The sequence below is a fragment of the Chiloscyllium plagiosum genome, unplaced genomic scaffold (genome assembly GCF_037043375.1).
Source record: "Chiloscyllium plagiosum isolate Xiang-an unplaced genomic scaffold, Cpla_swu_hap1 HiC_scaffold_35, whole genome shotgun sequence".
Classification (NCBI taxonomy): domain Eukaryota; kingdom Metazoa; phylum Chordata; class Chondrichthyes; order Orectolobiformes; family Hemiscylliidae; genus Chiloscyllium; species Chiloscyllium plagiosum.
Window position 1 is genome coordinate 45,624,904 of NW_028270173.1, and position 20,927 is coordinate 45,645,830.

Sequence of the window (20,927 nt, forward strand, 5' to 3'; positions counted from 1 at the left end):
ATGTGCAGCAATAATTTATGAAGACAAATACTACATTGGCCTTACTTGCAAGCATACTTGCGTTCCTATGCAGGGATGTCATACTGTGGAAGGAAGAACTGTACTGTGAGAAAAGAAAGGTTCCACATTGCAAGTATTCAAAAATACTTAGAAAGATGAGAAGTGATCTGGTTGAAACCTAGAAATTTCGAACAAGTCTGGACGCAATATGTGCAGAAAGGATGTTTTCCTTGTTTGGGAAGTCTACAAGCAGGGAATACAATCTCACTCAATGAAGTAAACCACTTAAGATTCAGCTGAGGAAACATTGCTTCATTCAGTGCTAATGAACATGGAATTACCTGGCATCTAAGATTGTGGAGGCCAAGTCACTGAATATCTCCAAGAAGGAAAGAGATGCATATTTTTATTTTAAAGGCGTCAATGTGTTTGAAGTGAAAACACGATATGAACTTGTGCTGGAGAATCAGCCACGATTTTGTTGAACAGTGTAGCAGGCTCTACTAAGTTTGGGAAATCAAGTTCTATGAAATAAATCATAAAGCTATCTGCAGTGATTTCATTAATATTGGTAAAATTGCTTCAATGAATTCGGAAATAGGACTGGCACGGTGGCGCAGTGGTTAGCACTGCTGCCTCAGAGATCCGGGTTCAATTCCCACCTCACGTGACTGCCTGTGTGGAGTTTGCACATTCTCCCAGTGTTGGGGTGGATGTGCTCCGGTTTCGTCCCACAGTCAGGTGAATTGGCCATGCGAAATTGCCCATAGTATTAGATGAAGGGGCAAATATATGGGTGGGTTGTGGTGTGGACTTAGTGGGCCGAAGGGCCTGTTCCCACACTGTAAGTAATCTAATCTTTAAAAAAAGATATGCAATTCTGGTGTTAATATTGCACGCAAGCTTGCAGTTAGTCTTGTCTTTCGCAGGAATGGCACTAGCATTGAGAAAATATATCTGACGAAATGGTGAGACAGCTATTTTAACTGCGAAAACAATGGGATTGTTTGATATTCTACTTTACAAAGATGTCGTCAAGTTTATGTTGTGAAGCATGGGATAATCTATAACTCAAATGGTCCTGAAAAGATGGATGGACAGATTGTGAGATAACATAATATGCAGAAAATATCAACATTGATTTTGTATCTGCCAAGTTTTGAGCACTTATCTCATCTGCATATGCTCCTCTTCAGACACTTTGGGTGACACCAAGTAATTTCTTTTCAATTATTTTGTGTCATACAAAAACTTGTTTACAGCACAATTACTTTCATCATGGAAGTCATCCATTTATGGTGTACACAATTATGGTTTCACCTCGCATCCTTCTGATATTCCACTAGCTGTAAATAATCATTCTGAAATAGACCCCGTTTGCAAAAAAATATGCCTTCTATTCTTTTGCCTGTCCCATATTGACATTAATACTTACTGCACCCTCCAACCTGCGCCCTTATCTTGTTATGTAACCTTATGTGCACGCACTATCAACCTAGGTTTTATGACATCCAACAATACAACAACAACTTGTTTCCCATGATTTATCCTGCATTTACTCCCTAATATGCAACCAGTAGTGTCCAGGGACGTATCAGCCTTTAGAATCATTAGTTTCACTAGAACTTTTTCTGCACTGGTATTTATTCTGTTTACTTCTCACATCACCTATTTCAGTTCCTTGATTACTTGGTTTTTTTTTTAGAACGCTATTACAAAGAAGTACAATGAAGTTTGATGCAAATTGTTTCTTTAACCAATCCGCCATTACTGCTCCTAATTAGTATTTCCACAGCGCCATCCTCTAATGGAACTATTTTCATCTTTACGCATATCAGGAAGATCTTAGTGTCAGTTTTGATGTAACTTATTTGTTTGAACTCATGGCTCACCTTGTCTTTCCTTGATAGATTCCCAGTCATCATTTGTTGACTCCTAAACAACCCAGGAGAAAGTGAGGACTGCAGATGCTGCAGATCAGAGTCAAAACGTGTGGTGCGGGAAAGGCACAGCCAGTCAGGCAGTATCCGAGCAGCATAAGAATCGACGTTTCGAGCATCAGCTCTTATCCTTCCTGATGAAATTTCCAACCCTCTTACTCACATATAACCTTTGCTGCATTGCATATCTTGTTAATTCTTTCTGGATGAGACTGTCCTAATTCTCTTGAATAAACATTCTTTGTTTCTTACCTTCCAAGAATCCTTTTCATTTTTGGAACAAATAATGGATGCAAAAAAGAAATGAGACCTTTCAGCAGAAAGTGAGCTTTTTATCTATTCCTAGAAACAGGGAATCAACTTAAATTTACAGAATTTGAGCATGTATGGAAGCTAGCATTACATAACCAAATCGAGAAGAAAGACGGGAAAAGTGGAGGACGTATTTACCTGTGGAGATGTCTTAAAACAACTTTGTATGTAGAAATCTGTGAAATTCTCAAAGAAAGACATTTTTCAGTTCCTCAAACACAGTTTTATTCTCAATGCAACACTATTTCAGTTCGACAACGAAAATTTGTGGTTTGAGATCAAAGTTCCACATTAGTCTTTCATTCTGTGGGTTAGTTTGTTAACGCCCTTTTTGTTGTAATCACGGTGTTGCATTTAGACGTTATCTGGAGGATTACCAAAATAAGCACTTTCAGTTTTAAAAAGAAACCGATTTGCAAAGTGCACCACTCCAAAACATTGACCTTTAGACAATAAGAATATTGGACTTGAAACCTTAATTCTGTTTCTCTCCTAATGGATGCTGCCATACCAGTTTAGTTTATCCACTATTTTCTGTCTGTTTTGCCTCAGAAACATGCTGTCCTGGACGAGTTTGTTGGGACTGTTAGTAGTATTTGACCTTTGTGAGCCTTAATTCCCTCTGAACTCCATCGCCAAATCCCGAGAACTGGATCACTTTCTGCTCCCTGCAATTGCCTGAAGACCTTTGACTGTATCAAAGACCATGTCGAATTGTGTGCTATGGCAGAATGCATATTCAGTTGAAAACTTTAAGCTAGCTAGCCAAATGGGTTGGTTGGAGGGTGCGAATTGGTGAATTTTGGTAAAGTGGAAGTTCGTTGAACAAGGCAAATATTATCTTAAATAAGCATATGAGCAATGTTGAAAGGATCCTTGTAACATGCTTCAAAGGCAGATGTAAACCTACTTGGGAAACGCGATGAATTATCTAAAATGCAGGTGGTGAGCTGAACAATAAGTGCAGAACCACTAAAAGAAAAAAAATCTCTTCTGCTCAGCAAAACGCATGGATTGTGCTCAATTCAAATCATTGGAGCTTTCTATTTATTTCAGTTCATATATTCTTTACGTGATTTACAACGTGCTGACAGTCTAATTTGATACTTGCACATTGGGACAGATAGTAAATTCGCCTGAGCGCCTGGCACAGAACATAAGACACTAAAGCATATTTTCCACATTTAGTTTGAAGCTGTTAACTGACAAGATACAGTGACCTTTTCTATAACTTTTATCTTCCATTATTGTTGTAGACCATGTCTGGAGGAAAGAGTTTTAGTCTCTTTGAACCATCAGTCCTCACATAAGTTCATGATTTTAATCACCAAAAACTGCAGGATCTCGAGCAAGTAAACAACCATATGCAGTCGATACCCTTGACCAAAAATGAACAATTCCACGATAGATTCCTGTGTGTTGTGTTGAGGTAATCAATTAAATTTCAGTAGAGCTGCTGGACAGTCTGCTTCTGTTTACGAATCTGATATTATGCTTCTGAGCATAGCAACATACTTGAAAAATCTGAACCATGTCTGATTACTATTTGAGTAAATGACTCAAAAATAAGTTGAAGTATTAACTTTGTTCAATATTCAAACTCCTAGACCTGATAAGTTCCTCACCCACGATTAAAGACTGGAACAATTTTATTTAAACAAAGACACCATTAAAATTACCGGACGTTTGATAATATTGCACAGCTCACGCCTGAATTTAGTCATAAAATCAGAAGAAATGGAATAATGGGGTCAAAATCGACCTCAATCACATTAATGCTGCCCATAAAGGTGATGTGTAGAAGCTTGCTTTTACATAGCAGGACCAAGGTATGTTGTCAATTATTTTTCAAGAGACATATATAAAGTAAACTGGAACACTCTGTAACACACTTAGAGAGCTCACCACTCCGATCACGACAACAGCAGCTCTTTCAGTGCAATACTTTATGTGCAACTTTTGACAACAAATGGCAACAAATCGGTCGAAGGTAAAGACTACAGTGAACCATACAGAGCAATCAATTGAAACAAAAATCAGGACTCGGTTCAGTCTACAAATAGAAGTATAATTCAGAAACGAGTACGTGAAATAAACATTCTTAATCTCATATAATATTAAATCAAACAGAAGAACCACAGAATCTGACACTGTCATGCTCAGCAGGTAACATTTTGAGAGACCACAGTTTCCACGTGCGAGAACAATAATAGTCAGTACGTTGGCTACGAAATGAATGAAAATTACGGAAACATTTTCTCAGTTGAAAAGAGGAGATGTCAACATTTAATTGTGTGAATATTTAAGGTGGTGCTTACAAACTTCCTAATAAAATTACCAATGTACTTTAATTGAAATAAATTGCTGCAAATGCAACCTTTCGTCTTGGGTCCACCAATAATATTGTAGTACTCAAAACTGAATCTACGTTAGTATCTAAATATAGTGAATATAGTCATGGATGTGTTATTTTTAAAGCCACATTGTACCCAAACAAGATTTTACTACGAGAAACACTTAAGAATTACTCCCATATTGTTGATCACTCTGATCACTTTCACCAACATTGGACATTTCAGGCTGGTCTCGTTGCTCCTGCGGTACAGAACACCCAGACAAACCAATGAACTATAATCTTCCCCATATCAAGTTACTGAAACTTGCAGAACAGTTTGAAGTAATTAGTTGAAAAGAAAGGCGAGATTCTAAAACCGAGCATGTCTGATCAGCTTTGTTAAATCAAATGATTGGCTGCCAGTGAAGTTCAGGCGTCTGAAGTACTCAGTCGGCAAGGTTGGAACTTGCAGATTTGTCTAGGCTCTGGTAGCTTTTATAACATAAGATTTGTTTATTTGAAGTATAACACGAGCATTTCTCAGCCATACAAATTCTGGAACGCAACCATGTATGTTCAGAGATTTACCTGAAGTAAAGACCTTTTAGAAAGATGACATCATATTAGATTAATCCTGGATCTTGGAACTGCAGATAATTTCTGTCTGATGAATATACGAATGCTTGCTACACATTTAAGTACGTTGTTGTTTTAACCAATATCTCCAGCTAAAAAATGTAGGAAAACGAAATGAATAAGTAGAGTTAATACCTTACATACCAGGTAGACCAATAGTGGTCAAGAAAGGACAATAAATGTCTGCTATCTGAAGAATAATTGGTCGCCCCATACTGTATGATAGTTTGCTTTGACTGTCAGTATGATTTGCACTCTTCATATACATTTACATCAGTGCTTCACATATGCAAATTGAGAAAACTCTGGTGTCTGCAATAAAATACATCGATTGTAAGCAACTGGTGTCACTCCTTCGTTGTATAACGGATCTTTTATGAATTTTTTCCATCGGAATTAAAACTTTAAGCAGGTTCAATGGTAATTGTAATTTGATTTAATATATTTCAATTTTTCTACTCCTGCAACACTACTATAGTTCAATGCTACAATTTAATATCATTCCATGTGTGTTACTTGCACAAATCACTTTTAAAAGTTTGTTAGAATTCCAAAAATTTCAGTCTTTCTCTTTTTTCTCTCTTTCTCCTTCTCTCTTATACATCGTCACGCTTTTGCATATTTTGTTTTGATCACAGAATTGTCATTCCTTAGAAAGCTCAGCTAACTAATTTCTACAGCCAACTGGCCTGAATAACTGGTGGGGATTCATTATTGCCCACATCCAACCTTGTTTAACTCTGGACGCTTTACAATTGTCAAGGAGTCCTTGCATTTTGTTTTGCCGAGCAGCGGGATAAGCAAGGCAGTATTCTTCAAAGATCAAGAATCGAATGGCTTAAAGGGGAAATTGTAATTGATGTACTCCATTTTGTGTGGTGTCCTATCTGGTACCGACTTTGCAACTAGAAATATTCGTGTAAGAGATTGTAAGAGTTGATACACAACTAAAGCTGCACAATTTACTGTATTCCGTCTTGTTGCTAATGTGCTCTCCATGCAATTGGAAAGAAATTCGTTATGTTTCTGAATTTTTCCTTTCCACCTTTTATTAGTTCACTGAAGAACAGTTACAAATGAGATTACAAGATCGGTCATCTAAATCTGTTAGATCTTTTGATATTTCCATAACTCTCACATAATTATAAGTCGTAGCCTGAAAAACGATTTCGTAGGAAACTCATCAATCAAACAAGATGCTAAAATCTGAATCAACTCATAGTTCTGCTTTGCATCTAGAATGAAAGCGAACAGAATCTGCCTCTAATAATCTTTAATGATAAATAAGAGCGAATACGTGGAGAAGGAAGCTGATTTAGGAGAAGGAAGTTGGCATAATGTGCTAGTTAAAAGTGAACTCAACGGAAAAATACAAGGAGGTGTTTTAGACGATGCGGATGAACAATATTTCAACTGCAAAGAAACATTCTAAAGGAACAATTTGTGATCAGCAGATGGAACCCTATAACAGAGAGCAATAATTAGTTTCTTTTTTCATCCAAAGTGTTCTGTCCTGCAGGAGGTGGGATCATTGAATACTTTTTGTCTAAAAGACGATCGATTCTTCTTTGGTGGGGTCTTCAAAGATAAATCAGTGCGACAGAAACGACGAATGAAAAACAACCGCTGCGTTTGTTGAATGTTATGGAGATTTCGGAGGCCACATGGTTCACTACTGCTCCTAATTAGTGCATCCTTATTTACTTGAAGATGTTTGCACTCACATAAAAGGAAAAGTCAATTCCACTGTTCTGAGTATCATAAATGCATAAGGTCATAAGAGCATAAGGCACTAACATGTTGAGGTACAGAATCACACAGTTTAAAAGTGGTATTTTTGCTCATCAGGTTTTATAACAAAAAAACACAGTCAATCTACAAAATGTCTCACTTTCCAGCACTTGGCCCATAATCTTGACTGTTATGACATTTCAAATGCTCATTTAAGTAAATTGAAAAGATAACAAGATTAGCTGTGTGGAGTTTGCACCTTCTCCTCGTGTCTTCGTGGGTTTCCTCTGAGTGTTTCAGTTTCCACCCACAGTCCAAAAATGTGCAGGTTAGGTGAATTGGCCGTGTTAAATTGCCTGTACTGTTACCTGAAGGGGTAAATGTAGGGGAATGGGTATGGGTGGGTTACTCTTTGGAGGGTCGGTGTGGACTTGTTGGACCAAAGGGCGTGTTTCCCCACTGTAATAATCTAATCTCTCTCTAATCTAGCAGTCTCATCGAAATTCCCAGGTACCATGAATATCTTCTGCACAGAACAAGCAAGTTTTCTCGATGTCCCTCTTAACTTCCTGCCTTTCATCTGAAATGTGTATCTCTTGTTATTGAACTTTAAAGTAAGGGAAACAGTGACTTTCTATTCAGGCTCTCTGTACCTCTTTTAATTGAATACATACAGAGGAGCAGTTGTTCGATTTAGCTGATTTCACCTGTAGAGTCAACCTCATCATTCAATCGAATCATGGCCGGTCTCAAATTGTCAACTGCACTCTCGTGCCTTTACACCGAATTTATTTATTACATTAGTGATTAGAAATCTGTATATCTCAGATTTGAGTACATGTAAGGATACACTATCTACAAACCTCTGCAGTAAGAAATACCATGGTTTCATGATCATCTGCAAGAAGAAATTCCCAATCAACTTTGTGGGGCAAAGCTTTACTAAAATATTATGTCCACTCATATTAGACAGTCCTACAGTAGGAAGCATGCTGCCTGCTTCTACATTGTATAGACTCCCAAGATTCTTCAATGTGTTAATATGGTCACTCATTATTCTTCTGAAATTCAGGCTAAATGTAATCCACTTTCATAATCAAAAGGTATATCCAAATGTCATGATTAACCTTGAGAACCTTTTTCAACAGTCAACCTTCAATGGAAGCATCTGTCTTTTGATCAGAGAATCAGGCTTTTCACGATATTCTCGGTAGGGTCTCAGTAGTGTGATGTATAGTTGGAGAAATATTTGTTATCTTTGTACATCATTCCTTTTGAAATAAATACCATAATTCCAATTTGCATCCATCCATACCGCGAAACTAGTATAGCAATTTTATTTGACTTTTCATCACCCCATAAATTTTAACTTTGCTGCGGCTTTCTGCACACTTTCTTTATTTCAGTAAAGTCCACTTCTCTGCACTTCCTGCAAAAGTGTGAAATATTGTATTTTACAAAATAACATAACATCTAGGAGTGCCGTCACTAGCGGTGTTCCGCAAGGATCTGTTTTGGGACCATTGCTGTTTGTCATTTTTATAAATGACCTGGAGGAGGGGTTAGAAAGTTGGGTGAGCAAGTTTGCGGATGATACGAAAGTCGGAGGAGTTGTAGACAGTGAGGAAGGACGTGGCAGGTTACAGCGGGATTTTGATAAGCTGCAGAACTGGGCAGAAAGGTGGCAAATGGAGTTCAATGTAGCTAAGTGTGAGGTGATTCACTTTGGTAAGAGTAACAAAAAGATGGGGTACTGGGCTAGTGGTCGGATACATGGTAGTGTGGATGAGCAGAGGGATCTTGGTGTCCATGTACACAGATCTTTGAAAGTTGCCACCCAGGTAAATAGTACGGTGCAGAAGGCATATGGTGTACTGGCTTTTATTGGTAGAGGAATTGAGTTCCGGAGTACTGAGGTCATGTTGCAGTTGTATAAGACTCTGGTGCGGCCGCATCTGGAGTATTGTGTGCAGATTTGGTCGCCATACTATAGGAAGGATGTGGAGGCACTGGAACGGGTGCAGAGGAGGTTTAAGGATGTTGCCTGGTATGGTAGAAAGATCGTATGAGGAAAGGCTGAGGCACTTGGGGTTGTTTTCATTGGAGAAAAGAAGGTTTAGGGGTGACTTGATAGAGGTGTACAAGATGATTAGGGGTTTAGATAGGGTCGACAGTGAGAATCTTTTTCCACGTATGGAGTCAGCTATTACAAGGGGGCATAGCTTTAAATTAAGGGGGGGTAGGTATAGGACAGATGTTAGGGGTAGGTTCTTTACTCAGCGAGTCGTGAGTTCATGGAATTCCCTGCCAGTAGCAGTGGTGGACTCTCCCTCATTATGGGCATTTAAGCGGGCATTGAATAGGCATATGGAGGATAGTGGGCTAGTGTAGATTAGGTGGGCTTGGATCGGCGCAACATCGAGGGCTGAAGGGCCTGTACTGGGCTGTATTCTTCTATGTTCTATGTTCTATGTTCTATAACATTGCTTCTGTAGTGCCTTCGACCACTTATATATCCTAACCATATCCTACCTGTAGATCCTCTGTGTTAACCAGCTCAATTGCCTTCCCAACTGTTTGTTTTGGTTTCATCTATACACTTGAATATCATACAAGCATTTCACTCTTCCAGTTCATCTACGTGTATTTAGAAAATATTTGTGACCTCAAGACTAACACTTTGGCACTCTAATATTTACAATTTGTCTCCCTGAAAATACCTCCCTTACTCTAACACAGTCTTCTTTTCGATAATCTATCCTCTACCTGTGTATGATATATTCTTCCAACACATTGAATCTGATGTGATCAAGTAGTTTTACTTGTGTAACCACATTGAATGACTGAGTGAAATCCATATATGCTATATCCACCTGCTCCACTTTTATAGATTCTAGTTATTACCTTTTTAAAAAAATCTGAATAAATTCACCAAGCCATACACACTACCTCTGCCGTTTGCATATTTTGTATTTCTAGAAGTTCTGCGAATACAACTTTTATCTGAGACTTTAACACTTGTAAATGTCACATGCAGACAAATAAACTATGCATATCAGCATTTTTCTCTTTCTGTTTATGAATAGAGGTGATTCTTTCCAATTATCAGTCATTTTAACCTGTACGCTTAATGTAAATTAACAAAATTAATCGTGTACATATGGAATCATTGAGTAACAAGGCCAAGCCACATTTGTGAAAGTGAAAAACACAAGTATTATCGATTTCCAAATGAATATATAATTTGCTTCATGCACAAAATCTTCATTTTTATACCAGGATGCATGATGCAAAATTTGACTTGGATATTATTCTTTCTTCATTTCATAATAAACATCCTGCAAAAAATCATTTTTAGCCATATTTTATTTTTGTAATGATTGTTTCCAGGGATCATGTTCATATACAGAAAGTTGTTAACAGATGCGGATGTCCAATCGTTCTTTGATATAGGTGTCCAACAAAATATTTCTTGACACAGCTAAGTAATCAGGTCAGTGGTAATGCTATCAAAAGACACGAGACTAATTGATGGTAGTGTTTCCGACTGTTTCACATGTCTGACTTAACTATGAAAGTGTGATTACATCTTCTGTTAGAGTAGACAATAAAGAATTCGTCTAGTAATTCATTCTACATATTCCCAATGTGTTAGTTCACTGTCGTTGGAGCTTATGCAATACCGTCATGCTAACATAAGGCTACTGCTTGAGAGACAACTGTCAACTCCTCATCATCTAGTATTCGAATGGTCTCCCCTTCACCATTAGAAATTGGGTGTTTGTGTTCCGATTCAATCTCTGAGTAAGATGCATATCTACATATTTTGTTCTCATCTAATCACCAGCTCACTTTTCAAAAAGGCAATCTAAATATGCAAGCTTCATTCTCCCGACATTCAACTGTTTCAGAAAAGATTGCAAAGCGTTATGTTCAATATTGGAAATTAGAGCTCTTTTTCATGATTTTTCCCCTTCATCTCAACATACATGAGCTCGAGATCTAATTGCGATTAACTCACCACAAGTTACTTTTAATTCAGCTACTCATTCACAAATATCACACACAATCAAATACTGAAACAAAGTTTTAAACGTTATTGCAAGTAACAATCAAAATAAGACAACATACGTATGTAAGTTAAGCCTCACAATCATTTGAATCATTCCAGATTAATGGCGAAATTTAGCTATAATTCCAGCCAACAATGACTGTCTTAGATGTACAAGGTTTGATCCTTGTGCGGTGTTTTTCTTCTCATTTTTGTGCTGAACTGTTCTGGTGTTGGATCTTTTAGCAGATTTTAGTCCTTCACGTCCATGTTGGGACATTACTGATGATTTATTAGAGTCCTTTTGTGGAAAATATTATTTAATCTTTTTGGAATCCTTGAGACTGCAGCTTGCTTCCTCTCAGAAGTAACTGTCCAGTTCCTTGCTACATTTGGCATTAACTGACTGTTTGAAGACAAATCTTGACTTGCAATTATCTCTTAAATGCTTCAGCAGGTCAGTCATTTAACCATGCAACTTTTGGCTGACAGTTTATATCGCCTCGTCTCCCTCTTTCCCAGGCATGGATAATTGATTTCAATCTCTGTGTAACAACAGCTTGTCTTTGTACTTTAACAGTTTATTACAGACAGTGTTATTGCTGATTCTTACCGCGTGTCAAGGTTTGTCTTTGTGCATTCTTTCAAACATGAGCCGTTATTAAAGTTCTGAAGTCTACACTATCACAGTTTTTCAGGAAACAATCAATAAAAACAAAATAAGAGAGCACGAGATGTGTTTAAAACATTCCAATTTAATTTACCTTACCCACTTACTCTTTGCATTAAAATATATGCACTTCAGGCCGCCAGTTATTTTGTGTTCATCTGCTCTCTGCATACTTCTCCCCTTGTTAATTCTAATTTCATTGTTTTTACAGTCTCCAGTTTCTACCTCGCTGTCAGCTTATCTTCTTTTCTGGTGTCCAGCCTCTGCCACATTAGTTTAAAACCTCCACAACAGCTGCAGCAAAATTTCCACCCAGGACTTTTGTTCCAGTCTGGTTCAGATGTAGACCGACTAATGTGTAGTAGTCTCACTTTCCCCAGAACATGTCCAATGTCCAACAAATCTGAACCCTTCCCTCCTACACTTGCCCTCAAGCTACGTATACATCCTGCCTATACTTCAGTTTTATTTATGCTGGCTATCTCGTGGCACTGATAGCAATCCTAGAATCATGACCTTTGAGATCCTCCTTTTTAAATTCACTCCTAGCTCCCTGAATTCTGCTTTCTGAGTCTCATCTCGATTTTTATTTATAGCATGGATGCCTATATGCGCCAAGACAACTGGATGTTCACCCTGCCCTTTTAGTATGCTCTACAGCCAAGCACCTGGGAGGCAACATACCATCAGCAAGTCTCGTTTTCGGCAATGCAACCGCCCAGCAACACCCCTTACAATAGAATCCCCCATGACAATGGCCCTACGAGTCTTTTTCCCGCTCTTCTGAACAGCAGTGCCCGACACAGTGCTATGGTCCTGGCAACTGCTGCCCTCCTCTAATGATCCATTTCCCCAACTTAAAAAGTTATTGAAAATGTTTCGTCAAAAAAGACACCTAACTTATTACAGCTGGTTGTCATTTCAATTTGTTAAAGACTCACACATTAAGTACAAATTTTAGACTTCTGAATATTAATAAACTATTAATTCAATATTAATTATTTCAAAGTATGCAGTGCTCATCAACATCATAAGCAACAGATCGGAAGATAAATAGGAGAGAAACTGAGCCAGAAAAGACCTCTGTTTCAACATCAAATGAAAATACTTTGGGTATGTTTGTGCAATGTATCCTGTTTGTGTCTCTGCACTTACACTCTATGAGTATATTGCCTCGCTGCCTCTCTTCCACCACAGCTTTCAATCTCAACCTCCACTCGCCACAAATGCAACCTGCTATCAGGTGTTCTCTGGAGAGAATTTTGCTGTTAATGATTTTGGTTCAATGACCAACTCCAGCATCCACAGATCTTTGTGCATGTGTTTTGAAACAGGTATTCTCTCTCTACCTTTCTGGACTTTTCGCCGAATCTGTCAATCTGTCTCTCTCCATTTATGTCTCCATTTTGCATTCTGTCATCACCCAAGTGCTCTCTTTTTCTTCTTCATCATATCGTTTTGTCCTTTCATCCTTTTTCTATTTCTCACTCTATACTTGTCTTTTCCTTCCGCCAATATGCATTAGCTTCACTTTTCGTTATTTCTTAAACTCTCTACCTTCTATCTCCCTCCCTGCCTCAAACATGTAAACATTTTTGAACCGTTTGTTTCTTTTGTTCACTCATATATTGCTTATGTAATATATTGCAAATAATGCAACTTTTGGAGTGTATAGACGTGCGGAAGCAAATGAATTAATGGTTAGTTCTGACTCTGTGTCTGTGTCTTGTCTATTTGATATAAGCTCTGCATAGTTATTCTTAGTTTTGTTTTGAATGATAATTTGACAATGTGCAATAGGAAAGTTAGTGGTCATTCATAAAGCAGACCTGAGTTCGGAATTTCTTCAAAGTTTGTCTGCTGCCTTCAATTTAAAGCTTCTATATATGTGTAATGCTTTCAAAGGCGAACATAACAAATGAAATATCAGTTCATGATTAATTATTGCATCTCTATTCTGAAGAAAGGTCACTGGTATCGAATAGTGAATTCTGCTTTTTTCTCCAGAGATGTTGCCAGACCTGCTGAGATTTTAATCAATTTCTGTTTCTGTTTCTGACCTCTATCATCTGCAGTTCTTCATTCTTTTTCAAGAGTTTATCTCGTTTTTTTTTTACTCTTTCTCTGTCTCCCCTTCATTTCTTTTGCTTTTTCTTCTCTTCTCAAATTGCCACACTATCACGGAAAATACAAACTCTACAGTGTGCAAACAGGCCTTTGGGCCCATCGAATCCACACCAACCCGCGAAATAGCATCACATTTAGATTCCCTCCTAAACTAGCTATGTATTGCCCATGACTAATCCACCTTACCTCCACATCGTTGAACACGATGGAAAATTTATCAAGGCCAATCTACCGAACCTGTACATGTTGAACATTGAGCTCACGGAGAAAACAGGAAGGATGTTCAATCTCCACATGGACAGTTGCCCGAAGGTGAAATTGACATTGGGTCCCTGGCGCTGTGAGACAGCAGTGTTAACCATACCAGGGCTATATTTGATCAGAGCGATTTACTTTTTACGAATATATCCTTTTCTTTTTGCTTTTTTTATCGTCTAGTTCAACACAAGTCTGATTCGATACCTTGATGTCATATACGTTTAGGTTTTGGCTTGGATCTGACAGTTGATTATGCAGGTGAATACCTTTCCTTCCATTGACATTCGACATTAATCTTAGACCGCAAGTCAGAGCATTGCTAATCAGAGACATTCCAATCATTATCACAGAATGGAAATACTTGTTGTTTTATTAACACATGTGATTTGACTAGCAAATATCAAACAAGGAAAAGACAATTAGGCAGGAATGCAGTCATGGCGTAGGAGACCTTCTCCTGTGATTTCATGCAGTTCACCAATTACCTGCTTTAAATTGAATATTACATAATTTACAAAGTTAAGCACGATGTTTGTCGGTTGTGAATGACAGGCCTAGCAGTGTATTCATGACGTATATTTCCAGGTGGATAGAAATGAATTACAGAAATTAACTCTAGTTACAACTAAACTGTCTGCATTCTGCTTTTTCGAGACTTAGAATGGTCGATGCAGTTGCAGCGGACATGCGATAGAACAGATTTATAAGCACTGGAATGGATGCATTGAAAATTCACATATATGCTACGTGAACCAAAGAATCTTAAATTCAGGAAAAAGGATTAAAAGATGGTCTTCTTCCCATGAAATGAAAACATTGCTGAGATTTGACATAACAGAAGGTAAGAGGGTACCAATGGAATGGATTCAGAATAAAATTTCCTTAATAGGGAACCCAAACGAAATTTCTTTTGTCGAGGAATAGTAGAAATGTCCAAAACACGGTCATATTTCCTCTGAGAATCAGCAAAGATTCGAAAATTGGTCCTGCACTGAAATGTTTGTATGCATAATTTCTGCTCAAAAGTTTCCTCTTGTATTCATTTTAGTTCATGACGTGAAGTTTAAACTTGAAATTGGGAGACCTGATATCTATCCCTCGAAGTAAACTGTTTATTTCATTGAATTCCTTCGGTGTGGCTGTGCTACGCGCATCTGACAAGGCTCTACCAAGTGTGCCAGCAGTCAAATGCAGCAGCTTTGTATGCAAACATTTCAGTGCAAGACCAATTTTTTTCACCTTTGCTGCTCGACAGCCCCTATACAACATCATTAAGAGATTTGGCTACAAAACAATCTACTCATATATTCAAGTCATTAACGAATTTCATAAATTGATCTTTGACCCCACCACTGGTCTTCCATTATATGCATTGTGGCAACAAGAGAATAATTAGGAAGAAGTAACAGATTTCAGGTCAATTTCAGAAAGGAATTGACGTTCATAAGAAAAGAAGTGAGCAGCTGACTATTTTTCCCTCCTTAGTTATAATCTAAGAAGTAACACACAATGCCAGGCAACTGATAATAAGAGATCACTGACAATAAGAGATAATCTAACCACACCTCCTCCATATTCTATAGTGTTACCATTACTGAATATCTCGTCTGTACAATATCTAGGGTGATACAATTGACGAGAAACTCAATTGCAATCAGCATATAAATATAGTGGCTACAAGAGTAGTTGAAAAACCAGTAATAGGTCACGCTCTGTATCCCTAAAATCTGCTCAATCTCCAGGACACAAGGCAGGAGTGTCAGAAATTGCACACTATGTGTTTGGGTGAGTGCAATTCTAGCAACACTCAAGAAAATTGACATCATCCAAGACAAAGAAACACGCTTGATTGGCACCATATCCATAAGCATTGACTTTCTCGCTGACTAAAACTCGCTAACAGCAGTTCGTATTATCTACAAGGTGTGCAGCAGAGAATCGCAGGATCCTTAAATTGGATGCTCCAATCCCATGACCACTTCCAGAGAGAAGGACAAAGGCAGTAGGTAAATTTACCACAACCATCTGCCAGTTTCTATCCAAGCCTGTCTTCTTTCTGACTTGGAATATATCGTCATTCTTTTACTGGCCTAGTGAAAGTCCTGGAATTCCACCCAGCCCCCACCCAACCGGTTTTTATTGCCGGTCCACAAAAACCACATGGCCAGCACTGATTCAAAATGGCAGATCATGATTACTTTCATAGCGATAGTTAGGTGTGGGGAATAAATGATAGCCCAGCCAATGACGTCTCCGTCCAGTAAGAGAATAAAAAGCAATCTCAGACGAATTACAGGGCTTGTTGCATACATGAGACACATATTGTATTCTAGGTAGGAACTTCAGAACTCAATACCTCTTGTACTCAATACCCCGTCCGATGAAAGAATGTATGCCATATGCCTCATTGACCACTCTACTGACCTGCTTCGCTACCTTTTGGGCACTATAGACCTGAACACACAGATTTCTCTGTACATCAATTTTCCCCTGGACTTTTCCATTTACTGTATAGTTTGCTTTTTAATTTGCATCAAGAATGCATCACCTCACATTTGCTCAGACTGAACTCCATCTGCCAGTTCTCTGCACAACTCAGCAATCTATCTATATTCTGCTGTATCGCTGACAGTCCCCTTCAATATCTGCTACTCTACCAATCTTCGTGACACCTGCAAACTTGCTAATGAGACAATCAGCACTTTTCTCCAAATCATTAATGTAAATCACCAATAGCATTGGTCCATCACGGATCCCTGTGGGTCACAGCTCTACATTTTGAGAAGGTCCCTTCCACTCAGACTGTCTGTCTCCTGTTTCCCAACCAGTTCACTCTCCATCTGGCCAGAACACCCTGGACCCCATGCGACTTCACCTTCTTCATCATCATACCATGGGGAACCTTCTCAAACGCTTTACAAAATTCCATGTATATGGCATCAATATCTCTTTCCTCATCAAGCAACTTTGCCATCTCTTCAAAGGATTCTATTAGGTTTGTAAGACATGACCTTGCCTGCACAAAACCACGTTGCCTTTCGCTGATAAGCATGTTTTCTTCCAAGTGGGCATAAATCTATCCCTTAGTATCTTCTCCAGTAGCTTCCCTACGACTGACGCCAGGTTCACAGGTCTGTAATTGCCTGAATTATCCTTGCTACCCTTCTTAAAAAAGGGGACAACATGAGAAGTTCTCCACTCCTCTGGGACCTCCCCTGTGTTCAAGAATGCTGCAAAGATATCTGTTTAAGCGCCAGCTATTTCCTCTTTTGCTTCCCTCTGTAAACTGGGATAGATCCCATCCAGACGTGAGGACATTTCCACCTTCATGCCTTTTAGAATAAACAACACTTTTTTTTCTCCTTATGCTGACTTGACCTAAAGTAATTAAAGATCAAGCCCTGACTTCAACATCCGCCAAGTCCCTCTCCTCAGTAAGTACCCATGCAAAAAACTCAATAAGAATCTCTCTCATTTTCTCTGACTCCACGCATACCTTTCTTCCTTTGTCCTTGTGTGGGCCAATCCTTTCCCTAGTTACCCTCTTGCTCCTTATATACGAATAAAAGGCTTTGGGGTTTTCAACATGCCTTGTGTAGTAATAGCTCTTTCTGTCATTAAGAGTTACCTGGGGGTGAAAGCTGTCACTTCCGGCATTTTACACAACGTGAGAAAGGCAAAGCTTTTGGTATTGGCAGAGCTGTTGTTGCCTTTGTCTTTGAGAAATGGGGATGTAATTGCAGCAATAGCTCGTTATTAATGATTGTCGAATGTGCCATTGGAATCTTTGGAAATGCATAAGTTTGAATAGCAAATGAGGCAGTTTGAATTAGAGGCAAACAAAAAGGAGACAACAGTTATAGAAGAAGAAAAATAAAAGGAAATGATGCCAGTTAGCACAGCTGGCTAGACAGATGGTTTGCAAGACGTGTTGCCTCAACGTGCCAAGGACTTGGATTCAATTCCATCCTCAGGTGACTGTCTGTGTGGAGTTTTCACATCCTTTCAGTGTTTGTGCGGGTTTCCTCCAGATGCTCCTGTTTCCTCCCACATTCCAAAGATGTGCAGGTTGGGTAGTTTGGCCACGCTAAATTTCCCGTAGTGATCAGGGATGCACAGGGTAGGTGGATTAACCATGGCAAATGAAAGATACGGTGGGATGCTCTTTGGAGAGTTCATGAGGACTTATTGGGCGAATTGCCTGTTTCCACAATGTAAGGATTCGATGAATAGCTGCAGCAGAAGAAAACAACAGAATGACAGAGGCGGAAAAGCAAAAAATAAGAGAGCTTGAATTTCAAATGCTGACAGTTAGAGAACAAGAGTTGACTGAAAACGACAGAGTTGAACGTAGAACGTAGGTTTAGTGAAAAGGATAGTGGTCACAAGAAACTAATTGCTGTCAAATTCACGGTGGGGATCTGTTTAAATACATTCATGCATTGCAGAAGTTTGATAAGAGGGATGTCGAAGGCTTTTAAAATGTTCATTTGTAAAAGTGGCTAAACAAGTGGAAAGGCAGCTGACCATGTTGGATTTGTTGATCCAAACAAAATTGATAAGAGAGCTAATGAGATATTTGTATCATTATCAGGTGTGGTGTCTGGGCAGTATAATGAAGCAAAAAATGCTATGTTAAGTGCATATCAGTTCGTAGCAGAACCCTATCGACAACGTTTCTCGATTCAAAGGAGAGACCTGATCAAACGTACATTGAGTTTTAAAGGGTCAAACACAGTCATTTTGGTTGGTGGATAAGCGCACCATAAATAGGTCAAAGATATGGCGCTCTTAGAGGGGCGAGTATTTTGGAAGAGTTCAAAAATTCACTTCCTGGAATAGTGAAAATTCCAGGGGAAGATCGTAGATTTGAAACTACAACGTTACTGGCGGAAATGGCCGATGATTTCAAATTGGTTCACAAAGCAAAGCTTGACTTCGACAATCAATTTCAGTCTAACAGGGACAGAAGCTGGTGAAAAGAGAAATCACCAGTGGATAACGAGAGCCCATTGAAGATCGTTTCCGACAGCGTAGAAATGGGACCAATGAAGGGAAAGTAGAAGTTCAAAAAAGCTCGGTTGTATTCATTACAATAAATAGGCAACGTGAATCGCAATGTGGATACTTTCGAAAAAGCACTGGGAAGACGGAAGTGGGAAAACAAGATAAGCCAGTGAATTCTGTTGAAGTAGTAAAGGGACGCACAGTTGAAGCTAAAAAGCTGCAGTGGAATATGTAAAATGGCCAAAGGTTGATTGCGAAGAATGTGACACATCTCTTTTGAAAAATGTGTTTGCGAGTATAAGATTTACTTTTGTATACTGGCAGAGACAGTTTATAAAATTCCTAATACTTTCACTACATCCATTATCTTTGTAGTTACTTTGTGATTACTTGTGCTATTAGGTTGTGGGGATGTATCAGATTTTAGTTCCATAGTTTACTGAGCACTTTTAATCTCAGGGGAGTTATTGCATTTATTTCCCGTTTTCATTTTCCTCCATTATTATGTAGTACAACTAAGAGTGCCTTGAATTACGAAGACTTCTTGTTTCACATGTACTTGCATTCTAAAAGTATATTCTCAGATTTATCGAATGGCTCCTTTTCGTAGGCCTATTGACTCCACCAGTCTCTTCTTTCATATTTCGTGCTTTTCTTTGTATGCGGATGCTGCATTTTCTGACTCAACTTGTGAAGTATTTACTCCATCCCGTACTAGCAACGCTACTTCGCTACATTTCCCTTACTGCCGGCTTTTTCAAACTATCAAATACCCCTCTTGGGTCAACTTGCATCTATTCCACTGTCATGGGTATAAGATCACATTCATTTACTCATTTTTGTACTATGAATTCATTTATTTCATTTAGAATAGTGTACATATTCAGCTAAACAGACATCACTTTATTCCTTTTTTAACAATTTCCATATTTGACCCTATTTACTACTTTTTAAAAAGTTAAATACACTGCTCCTTCTTGTCCCCCGCTGAATATCGTTAACCAAATACCTGTCGTACTGTAATGCACTTTGCTTTGTATACCTACACTTGCTGTCCCCAAAAACTTCAATCACTACATAAAGTAAAACATCTCGCTTCCACACAAATATTTGCGCCAATGCTACACGTTGAAACCCACTGCACTCAGATATTCACACAGTTGACTTGCTGAATTTACGTCCAGTACACCAATCCGGCTCTGTTTATCCAGAACCTTATATTTTCATCCTTCCAAAGCAAGAGCAGATCTTCAACGAAAATGTTGCATGAATGTGTGTAGATACATCACTTTGTGTCTCCCATTGAATCCCTCTAATATCATATCCAGTGAAGTCAACAACACCATTGTTAGCTCCAAAAACTATCCAGAATATAATTGCGGGCCCATAAATGCATTTGCGAATGACCCTGATTACAATTTTATGAGGAGAAAATGAGGACTGCAGATGCTAATTATCAGAGTTGAAAAGTGTGGCACTAGAAAAGCACATCAAGATCAGGGAGCATCAGAGGTGCAGGAGAGTCGACGTTTCGGACATAAGCCCTTCAGCAGGAATGTGGGCTTCGTTCCTGATGAAGGGCTTAAACCTGAAAAGTCGACTCTCCTGCTCCTTGGATGCTGCCTGATCTACTGTGCTTTTCCAGAGCCACATATTCGACGACGATTTTATCACACTTGTACCATTTGAAAAATACACCTTTATTTCAACTAGAAAGAGAATGCAGAAAGTTTGAATTTTCGATTAGAGCTCCAAGCTATTTAACCTGTGTCTGAAAAGGAAAGTTTGTTGATGAGTAAAATCTTTGCTCTTTATATTTGAGTTTCAGTGATCTGAATTGCAACTACAAAACAAATACAG